This window comes from Phalacrocorax aristotelis, chromosome Z, assembly GCF_949628215.1.
Source record: "Phalacrocorax aristotelis chromosome Z, bGulAri2.1, whole genome shotgun sequence".
Classification (NCBI taxonomy): domain Eukaryota; kingdom Metazoa; phylum Chordata; class Aves; order Suliformes; family Phalacrocoracidae; genus Phalacrocorax; species Phalacrocorax aristotelis.
In genome coordinates, this window is record NC_134311.1 from 54,807,590 (window position 1) to 54,818,739 (window position 11,150).

Consider the following 11,150-nt stretch of genomic DNA (forward strand, 5'->3'; position numbering starts at 1 on the left):
TCACTTAGAATATGTCTATAATATATGTAACAGAACAAAATTAAACTTGGCTGACTACAGCAATAGAAACACATAATAGTAAGAGAATTCAAAACAAGCAGCTTTTTTGTTACAAACATCACAAAACTTACACCTTTTTGCTGAAAATGGATTTTTTTTTCCAAAGCTAAACACATGAGGACTATAAATACTAATAGTAGCATTTATGTTAGGAGGTCTCAAAATATTTTGCAAAGGAGACACAGCTCTCCAAATATAACATGCTAGCCAAAAACATGCTAACTAAGTCACAGAAATGCAACAATTTCAAGCTAAATCAGAACAGCTGCAGTTTATATGGCAGGTAGAACTGGCCTCATCCTCAGTCTTTAGATTAATGCATTCACCTCTGTCCCACTATCAATTTTTATTGAAAGCATCTGCAAGCTCTCACTGCCACTCTCTATTGTCTAAGAGAAAGACAAGCATTAAAAACAAAACAGTATCCTCAGTTTGCCCCTCTGGGGATTTTTCAATATACTGTTACCTATATTATTGCCTAAAACATAGGGTATTCCTTCTGCAGTTCTCATGAAATCCAAGGCAAAAAGGATACCGATCTACTTCTGATTTTCTGGACTAGAAAATGTGTCTGCCTTGTATGTACTCTGGGTGCTGTTTGCATACATGCTGTAATCCTGACACATGTTCTTGTTTCATTTTATAAGAACCAGTGGAAGAGTTTGTATCCACTGACTTCTTTACTGCTCCATAAAGTATGCCTCTTCTGTAATCAAAGTTTGTGATAAAAATGAAATGAGCCTAAGGAGGCTAATTCATACGTCCTTCCTCCATCTCCCACTTCTACTCCACGCTGCATTAAGGAGTCTGTATTTGACATTGCAAAAAAAGGTTTTACATTATTTTCTTCTTAACAGACTACCCTGCATGCAGCTTGCTGCTTTTCAGGATCACAGTCCCATTTTAAAATAATGGAAAATCAGCAACTATTTGCCAGCAGTGAACAATGCACCAAATATAGTTTGGCAACACAGTAGAACACATTAGTGGTGGACAATGCTTTGTGAGCTTTTGGACATACAGATACCAAGTAGATACTGTAACACAAACATCCCAGACATTTTCGGAGCATCTCTGCCTTTCATCTTTTGCTAACCCCTTTCTTGCTAAATCATGACTGCTCTTGAGCCAGAACTTGACTTAATGGGACTTTACATCAATGGAAAAACAAGCACACACATATGAGCACTCTCTCTCTCCCTCTTTTCTCTTCCACTCTCTCTACAAGACTTACTCCCTTTCCAGGACCACATAAATGCAGCAGCAGCTCTGCTCCATGTCCAGGTCAGCTTTTCCTGCACTCTACCTACCCAGCACACCAAGGCACAGTCAGAAGGAAGCTGCAAGGTCTCTCTCTCCAGCCACAGCAGGGAGAGACACAGCATGGCCAGGTGGCATAAGAGCAGCTGAACCTAGTTAAGGGTATCCAAGGAGGACAGAAGATAATATCAATAGGGTACTGTGCCTAATAACTTTGATGTCACACACATTTACCTCATTAATAAGAGTGTATATTTAATTTATCTGTTATGTATAATATAGATCTAGTGAGCTGGCAGTAGCCTACAGCAGCATTGATCAAAGAGTATTGTCAGGAAAGGACTTCTGTGCAGAGTGTGCTAACACCAACCCCAGATGAGGTCAGCCAGATGACACACACTGGCCTCTCCACGTAGCTTGTTCCAGTGCTACACCAAAGAAGTTACCAGCCTGGTCTGATGCACAGGGCTTTTCTACCCTGGCACGCTTGTCATTGATGTCCATGAGTTTTCTGTTAGCCCAATCCTTAAGTTTCTCAAAGTCTCTCTGAACTGAAGTTCTACCTATAGGCCTGTCATCCTTTCCTACTAAATTGTACTGTCCACAAACTGGACATGTAATCACAACAGACCCTGCATAACCCTCCCTAGAGAACTGGGACTCCACTTGAAACCACTCTGTGTGGTTTTTTTAGTGGGGACTTAGTACAGAGTAAAATAATTACGAGAAAGAGATCAAAACTTTTCCAAGGCCCTGGCAATTGAATTCATCCTAAGTCTAACATTTTCAGTGACAGTGAGGAGGGAGGCAGAAACAAAACAATATCCACTCAGGTCCCGAGAAATAATTTTGTTTCTTGCCTCTCTAAACAGAGATGGTTTAGCTTTTTCACTACTGGAAAATTATTTTGGTGTCCTTAAAGAGCGTGGGCTTATCCCGTGCACTGAATTTTGCCCTGTTTCAGAAGCTGAAACAATTACCTATTAACATGCAATCTGTAATTAGTATATTTGAACATTAACTACTCAGAATACAAGTAATCATTAAATAGGCATCAGATTTGCATAGATTTTTCACTGACAAAACGCAATAACATTTATTTTGCCATATATGCACAGCATGGAGGAACTCAGTAAAAAACTGCGTGTGTGGAATCCCGGGGCAAGTTCTAATCGGCTAACAAAAAGTGCAGACGAGACTAATTGCTGCTTCCATCACGCCTGTAGTTCCACTTTCAGGTTGATGTCCCCGGGAGTAAGAGCCAAACGTTGATTCTGTGAGGGCGTAGCGCCACCTGCTGCCGAAGACAAGGCTTCAGAAGGGAGGATGTTTCTGCCGTCTTTCCCCGTAATATTGCTAGGTTTAATTAAAAACAAACAAACAAAAAAAGTAGAAGAAAGAAGGAAAAAAATAATTACCTCTCTGTATAGACCTCGTCCTCTTTGATTATTAAAGAAGTCTCCAACATATAAAACTTGCAAGGGTTCTGCGCCTTGAACATTGTGTGGGAACTCCTACTAGGTGTTTCTGGGCCATTTCAATTATTCTGTCATATTCATATTCTGTGCTGACAAGGTGCTTCTCTAGAAAACATCCCTTTTAGAGCTTGTATACACCGACAATTTAGTCTAGTATAAAGCAAGGGATGTAGAAGGAGCTGTGTCCTCAGTGTGTAATTTATTACAATGATGCAACAGATAAGTGACTAAGATGCTCTGACACTATTTTAACCTCAAACAAATGTGCAGTAGTTATGTTTGTGTGGGTCTGCCTTTTGTTCATAATACATTAGCAGGTGCCTTCCTGCCGCACCTCTTCCTGACTGACCAGCCTGCTCATGTGGATGTGCTCTGCTCTTGAGATCTCAGAAGCCTGATGTCACCGCTCTGAAAAAATGCTGCTGTGCAGCCACACTTGGTCCAGTTCCAGGAGACAGAGCATCTAACTAGCCAAGCTGGTACCTGGTCTGTGTGCTATGCTGCCTTGTCATGTTATCAGCTGAAGCTATGCTGGGGTCCTGGATTTTATTTCCCTCAGGAAGCAGCAAAGAGGCAGGATACCCTGAATGCTTAACATCAGAAAACTTTTGAGGAAACTACTGTTTTGCACTGCTATCATAGCTATCTTGCACAGACAAACTAGTGGTCCTGTCTGAGTCCCTTCTCCCCATCTGAGCTGCACCTCTAGCATGATTAGAAGTTTTGCACCTTTTAATAGTACAGAGTTCCGTGACTGAGGGAATGCAGTTGCAGGAAGCCAGACAGGTACGGAGCTGGAGACTATAGTGCATAACTATAAGGAAGCCCACCCAGAAGAAACTCAAGAAGAACAACTGGAACTATTTTTAAGGAAAGCTTTATTTAGCAGAAGGCCAGAATTACCTGAATGTTTGGGGTGTAGAGGTAAAAGATCTGGAGATCTTCAGGGAAGTGGTCCTAGAAGCATAAGAAATTCTCCTTCTGCTTGAACAGCCCTTATTCCTCCAAGCTCAAATTAGTGACTCATTTGCTGACAACCTTGCCTCTAATCCAAGACAGCTCTGCCATGTCCCACCCTGCCAAACTGTGTGTGCAGTGACGGACAGTGGTCTGAGAAACCAGCAGGTAATGATCAGGCACAAATCATTAATCAGACTGTACAAGAGTCCTTACTCACTTCAGTCTTTTCCCCCCTCTCGTACCTCATTGCAGTCGCTACAGACCAAAGAACCAGGGCTAATGAAACTAAAGACCCTGGAACGATCTATTTGGGAGCAGCAGTCCTCCAACAGAATAGGAAACCTCATCAGTCTGAAGTCCCCAAACCTGGAGTCAGGACTGCTCCAGACCTCAGAATTCCCAGACAGCTGTGAAGCAAAAAGACAAATTGGCAAAAGCCCATGAGGAGTTTTATAGCTAGCAAGTAGACTAGAACATTTCTGCATCTGGCATATGCTGGCGCTTTCTCCCACCATGTTTTTCATACCTTCTAGGGGCTTAAATACTGAAGCCACAGACTTGACTCAGTACCAGAATCATTCAGAGTTTCTTGTATTCAAACAACATAGCAAACACTGAAACACTAATCATAGTAACACACAGTGAGGCTGGCAGCCTAAACCACAATTGCCTTTACAAAACATTACACATATATTATATATGCTGTGTCCACAGTTTACTTTGTAGCTGGTTCACACACTTAACACTAATCATGCATCTGTTCACAAACTGTCCTTGCTATTGTTTGAAGCAGTTTTGGCCTGTGAGTTTTCTTTGTTACATCAGTTAAACATCCTGTTTTGGTTAGTTCTCATCCCTAATTACTTATGTATGTCAACATCAGTACCAGCATTCTCTGTGTGTAGCTCACACACAGCTCCTGTATAATTTTCTTCTATTTTGAAATTCTCTTCAGCCAGCAAACATACTTGATGTCAGTCAGTCCTAAGTTCACAATTCAAGCACTCTGTGGTCACACACAGGACTTCTAGGCTGTTGGGGGTTTCCAGCCTTCTAGTTCTGATAGGTGGCTGGATACCGCTGATATATAAGTGATGTCCTTAAAAATAAATGTGGCCAGCAGAAGATACATCTGGCAAACTCTGGACATACAATCACTATACAGAAGACTGTGTATAAGCTAGGTTAGGAATTTACAGTGCAGCAAGCGACTCCCTGCTAGAAGTTTATTCCATTTCCAAACTGTAGAGTCTTCACAACCTTTCCCTGTCGGAAATCAATGTGAGCAGCTACTTATAGTATGAAATTATTATCCTACCTTAGTCATAACACCTCCTTGTAGGCAAGCCCTTCAGCTGAGGTACCCTATACCATTTACTTACAGAGTAAGCTACTGCATGTAAAGATTCAGGCTTGTTTGCAAAGGATATGTACAACTCATACTTAAAGAATATGTTCCACTACTCATGTACTCAAACAGTTGAACTGCTTACAACTGCAGTGAAAACATTTATTTGTAATTTAAGTCAGTTTCGGTTAATTTAGGAATTTAGCTTAGATTGGAAATGCAGCAAGTAAAATATCACCTTGTTCCCAATTAATGGAAAAGTCACACTTCTTGCTAACTGTGATAAATTCCTTTCAAAAATCAATGGACAGGCCTTTAACATACTCTAAAAATGTGTTCAGGAGCCACCAATGTGAAATTTCCAGTCTGTTGTCAATTCACACCCTAGTTTATTGGGCAATAACATCCCCATATGTTGACCAGACTAAAGTGGCCACAGAATATTACTCAGTGATAATAAGTCACTATTTCCTCTCTGCTGCTTTGTTATTTCTCAAGTAAGAAGTAGAGTCAACTGCAGAGACTATATGGTAAATTTATTTGCACACCTGGAAGCACTGCTGAGAGACCTCCGGTCACTTTGAAGTGACTGTTGTAGCCACAGCAGAATTGGAAGAACTGAGAGCCACTTTTACCACTTCCTCCTTTAAAAGATACTGCTGTCCAGCCCTATACCACCATTTTGGTTAGCAAGATAAACCTCTGAGATTCCTTAATGTCCAAAACTGCTTTTGTTTTTTCTCCTATTTAACACAGGGATGTGTGGGTGAAGGAATCTGTACAATTCTGTTGTAGAAGTTGAGCTCAGCTATATTCATATCATGCTTTATTTTCCACTGTAGCAACCTTCCTCAGACCTCCAAGAAGAAAGGGTTAGACTATAACTAATTGACACTTATCTTTTACCTTAGAGAATGGAAAAGCCATCTCTGACAGAACCAGGGCACGCTGGTTCCTTATCTGAATAATGATCCATGTTTGCACTTCTAAGTTTTAAAAAATTTCCACTAAAATGCAAAATAGTACTTCTAGTACTCATTCACTAGGTATGTATAAGCTATAAAGTTGTGTAAGTCTTCACAGGCATAGATAAGAGTACATTTCAGTTCTACACAGATTACAATCTAAGCAAAAAGTCTACAACAAGAGAGGATCAAAATTCATGCCTCTCAGGAGCACAACCTCAAACTTACAGAACAGGCTAAGGATAAAGCATGGTAGATCTCCACATACAAGACATTGAGGTGATACTGAAGCACAGTGATCTTTGAGAAATACTCTCATTGCTTTCCAAGGTTGTCCCATGAATCAGAGGTATAAAGTCATAAACAATTCACAGATACTTCAAAACGGCATTTGTTAATCATAGTACAGTCTGGAAGCAGAACCATCTCTGTTATCATTAAAGTCTTAGCTACCACTTGATGTATCAGCGTACCTACAAATTTCAAAAAGAAAACCAAATAGAATGATTTTCCCCCAAATAATGACACTTCTTTAACCCACACTAATGAGTATCTAAAATAAGGTGTACATCTTACCTGAAATCTACTTCAATTGTCAAAGCCTCCTTTCACAAATGAGGTTAAAATGTCTCAGCTAAGGTGTCTTCTCCATTGCTGTTCTCAACTGTTATGGCCCCGTTTCCCTATTTGTAAAAGACACATAAGATTCCTTTCTTCCCAGACTCCTGCTTCATTCACATTTCTTCCGCTTACTACGTCTCATCTTGCCTCTCTCCTCCACTGCCAACATCCATATCTGATTCACCAAAAAAGGGACATTATAGACAAGTAGTAACTCTGTAAAAGACAGAAAAATTACTCAAGAAATAAATCCCACAGTGTATATTCTTCAGGTGAAGCAAATGACCATGCAGTATCTTGCCACTTACATGTTCTACTAGTAAATTCTACTAAGAAAGCCCTATCTCCCAGACCTCTCCCCACAGACTAACAGGGAATAACACACCACATAAAATAGTTTCTATTGTTGCCCTACCACCCCCTGAGAACATAAGAAACCATTTGTTCTGCCAGTGCATGTGGATGTGTTTCCATCACTGGCACCAGGGTTTGTCATTCATGTGGCAGAGGGGGTATACCGTGTTTGTGGGGAGGGGAAAATGGAAAGAAGCTTTTTAGGCAGTCTTGGGGTGTGGTTACGGGGTTCATAAGAGAGAAGGTAACTAAAGCATACTCTCTGGCCAGGGAGCCTGTCATTTTCTTGGCTTTAAAAATAATTTAAGTGTGGCAATTTTCCCTGGACCCCACTGAATAAAGATTTTGTTTGGGAGATTAATTAATCTAAAGGAAGTTGCTTCATATTGACAACTGATTTATGCCATGCATATCATATTTTCTTTCTGCCTTGTCTTTAAGGAACTGAAAGCATCAGCTGTGTGTGCTTGGGATCCGTATAGTCTTCCAGATCTTGTGTTCATTCCCTACTGAGGAAGTACAGAGGAAAGTACAGACATTCATCAGCCTATTGCTGTCTAATCTCAGACTCTCTTCCACATCTCTGCAGTACTATCCCACTCTCTTTATTGCAGTACTATCTCACTTGCTTTATTGTTTTTAAATCTCCTATTGATATGATCCTTGAATTGAATAAAGTTGTGGGTTTTTGGGGTTTTGGTTGTTTTTTTTTTTTGTAAAGAGCATTGTGCTGGTTTTGACTGGGATAGAGTTAATTTTCTTCACGGTAGCTAGTATGGGGCTGTGTTTTAGATTTGTGATGAAAACACCATTGATAATTCAGAGATGTTTTAGTTACTTCTGAGCAGTGCTTACACAGAGTCAAGGCCTTTTCTGCTCCTCACCCCACCCCACCAGTGAGGAGGCTGGGGGTGCACAAGAAGCTGGGAGGGGACACAGCCGGGACAGCTGACCCCAGCTGACCAAAGGGATACCCCATACCATATGACGTCATGCTCAGCATACAAAGCTGGGGAAGAACAAGGAAAGAGGGGAACGTTCAGAGTGATGGTGTTTGTCTTCCCAAGTAACCATTACACTTGATGGCTTTCCTGGAGACGGCTGAACGCCTGCCTGCCCATGGGAAGCAGTGGATGAATTCCTTGTTTTGCTTCACTTGCGTATGTGGCTTTTGCTTTACCTATTAAACTGTCTTATCTCAACCCATGAGTTTTCTCACTTCTACCCTTCCAATTCTCTCCCCTGTTCCAGCTGGGGGGAGTGAGTGAGCAGCTGTGTGGGGCTTAGCTGCCAGCTGGGGTTAAACCATGACAAGCATGAATCACAATCATGTCTTCTCTTCTTGTGCCCGTGCTGGAAAAAATTGCAGTCCCAGATCTGCAGTTTCATCAGTCTGCTATGCTCAGTGAAAACCCCAATGAAATCAGCAGGCCTCTGAAGATGCCAACATACTGGAGAACTGTACCCTGCAGTCACATAGTGGTCAATTCTACAGCTCCCTGCTTATCCTCTGCTTCTCCCCTGTGAGCTGAGAACCAGATCCCAGATGCAATATAAACTAGGTTACATTACAGCACTTCAAACATAATAGTGTCTAAAAATACCAATGCAAACTCAAATTGCTTGTGGTTACTAAAGCCACTGCAGTCAGTTTTCCTCAGAAAATCAGTACAGCACGTTCATGTCTCTCTACTCCATCATTCTACCCAATAACTTTTAAATCCCAGTCACCAATTTCACGCAGAACTGGCAGAGAAGTAGATGTCTCAGAGATACTAAGTTTCTACAAGTTTGTCCAATATACAAAAGAGTAAAAGAAAGAAACTATATTCATGGACTTCCACAAGGAAAGACTACCTGCTCCCTTTACTGATCATCAGAAAATCTACCCAGAGCAGAAAAAAAATGCAAAATATATTTAATTAGTTTTCTGTGCAAAGAATAGCTTATTTAAAGAGTGAAAATAATAAAAAAAATGGGTGAATATTTATTAGGTATACTTAGGTATACTATACCTTTATTAGCTATATTTATAGGTGTACTTAATTGGTATAGAACAGAACTGAAAGCAAAAATGTTCGGCTCATCTATAGCCACCGGCCCTTTGGGATGGCCAGGCTGGTTAACACTTACCTGTAAACAGCAGACTTAGTTTAGTATCTTACAGCCTCCCAGCAGCTTCAGCTACTCATCCTTGCCCTCTACTTCCCCAGCAGAGTTTACTGATCTCTCAGTTGTGCCAAAGAAACCTATGAAATAATCCAGGTTTTCTACATATGCTTAAAAAGATGAACAGAGGTAGGCAACACAAACAGTTGAGTCAGCACAGTTAAGGAGATAAGTCACACTGGGCAAAGGGAAGGGTGTTGTAACAGGCAACCCGAAACCTCTGCTGCCACTAGAGTAGCAAAGTGTCAACAGTTGCCTCTGAGAGGGCCAGAAAAGACTGCACTGCCATTTCCACTACCTCATGGCATGCTGCGGGACAGTAGGGGAGGTGTGCAGCATTACGTGCTGTGTGGCTGTTCAGTGTCACATAATAAAGAATCACAGAATCACAGAATCACAGAATCACAGGTTGGAAGGGACCTCTGGGATCATCTAGTCCAACCTTTCTAGGAAGAGCAGAGTCTAAACACATGCCCCAGCACCCTGTCCAGACAACTCTTGAAGGTGTCCAAAGTGGCTGAGTCAACAACTTTCCTGGGGAGATTATTCTAACGGGTTACTGTCCTCACTGTGAAGAATTTCCCTCTCATGTCCAATTGGAATCTCCCCAAGAGCAACTTGTGTCCATTCCCCCTTGTCCTCTCCATGTGACTCTGTGTAAAAAGGGAGTCTCCATCTTCTTTGTAGCTACCCCTTAAGTACTGGTACATGGGGATGAGATCCCCTCTGAGCCTCCTTTTCTCAAGGCTGAACAAACTCAGCTCTCCCAGCCTATCCTCGTATGGCAGCTTCCCAGTCCTTTGATCATCTTGGTGGCCCTTCTCTGGACCCCTTCCAGCCTGTCCACATCCTTTTTGTATAGCGGGGACCAAAACTGTACACAGTACTCCAGGTGTGGCCTGACAAGCGCTGAGTAGAGCGGGATAATGACTTCTTTCTCTCTGCTGGTGATGCCCTTTTTGATGCAACCCAGCATCCTGTTGGCCTTCTTGGCCACAGCAGCACACTGTTTGCTCATGTTGAGCTTTCTGTCCACCAGAACCCCCAGGTCTCTTTCCACAGAGCTGCTCTCCAGCCAGGTGGATCCCAGTCTGTGCTGCGCTCCCAGGTTATGTTTTCCCAGGTGCATGATCTTACACTTCTCCTTGTTGAACTTCATAAGGTTCCTGTTGGCCCACTCTTCCAGCCTATCCAGACCTTCCTGCAGAGCAGCTCTCCCTTCTGGAGTGTCTACTTCCCCACTCAACTTGGTGTCATCAGCAAACTTCATCAGGCTACACTTGATGCTGGTATCCAGATCACTTATGAAGATGTTGAATAACATTGGGCCCAATATGGATCCCTGGGGGACCCAACTGGTGACAGGTTGCCAGTTTGAAAAGGAGCTATTTATCACCACCCTTCGGGTGCGGCCTGTCAGCCAGTTCCCCACCCGCTGCACAGACCACCTGTCCAGGCCATAATGCATTAATTTCTCCAGGAGGAGACTGTGGGGGACTGTATCAAAAGCCCTGGAGAAGTCCAGGTAGACAATGTCCACTGCCCACCCCATGTCAACCAGGCAAGTCACTTTGTCATAGAAGGCCACCAGGTTTGTCAAGCACGATCTGCCTTTAGTGAAGCCATGTTGGCTTTTCCCAATCACGTGCTTCATTTGACTTGTGATGGCCCCCAGGAGGATTCGTTCCATAACTTTCCCAGGGATTGAAGTAGGGCTGGTGGGCCTATAGTTACCTGGATCCTCCCTTGAGCCTTTCTTGTAGACAGGGGTAACATTTGCCTTCCTCCAGTCCTCTGGGATATCCCCCGTTCTCCATGAAAAGATGAAGTAAGATTCTGCTGTGGATAGCCTGCATCAGACAGCTTCCATCAAGCCTTCAGAATCCAGTTGCATGGATGGGCACAGGAAATGACAAAACCAGGACGTTTTGTGAT

The 11,150-nt window shown here is 42.4% G+C and overlaps 1 long non-coding RNA gene across 1 annotated transcript; it reads right to left on the reverse strand.

The window, feature by feature from the left end:
* Nucleotides 1-1,256: 1,256 nt before the first annotated feature.
* On the reverse strand, nucleotides 1,257-9,396 carry LOC142050404 (uncharacterized). Its single transcript, XR_012658031.1, has 3 exons — nucleotides 9,180-9,396; nucleotides 6,648-6,908; nucleotides 1,257-2,676 (listed from the first exon to the last, which is right to left on the reverse strand). It is a non-coding gene; the product is annotated as an uncharacterized LOC142050404 (long non-coding RNA).
* Nucleotides 9,397-11,150: the final 1,754 nt, after the last annotated feature.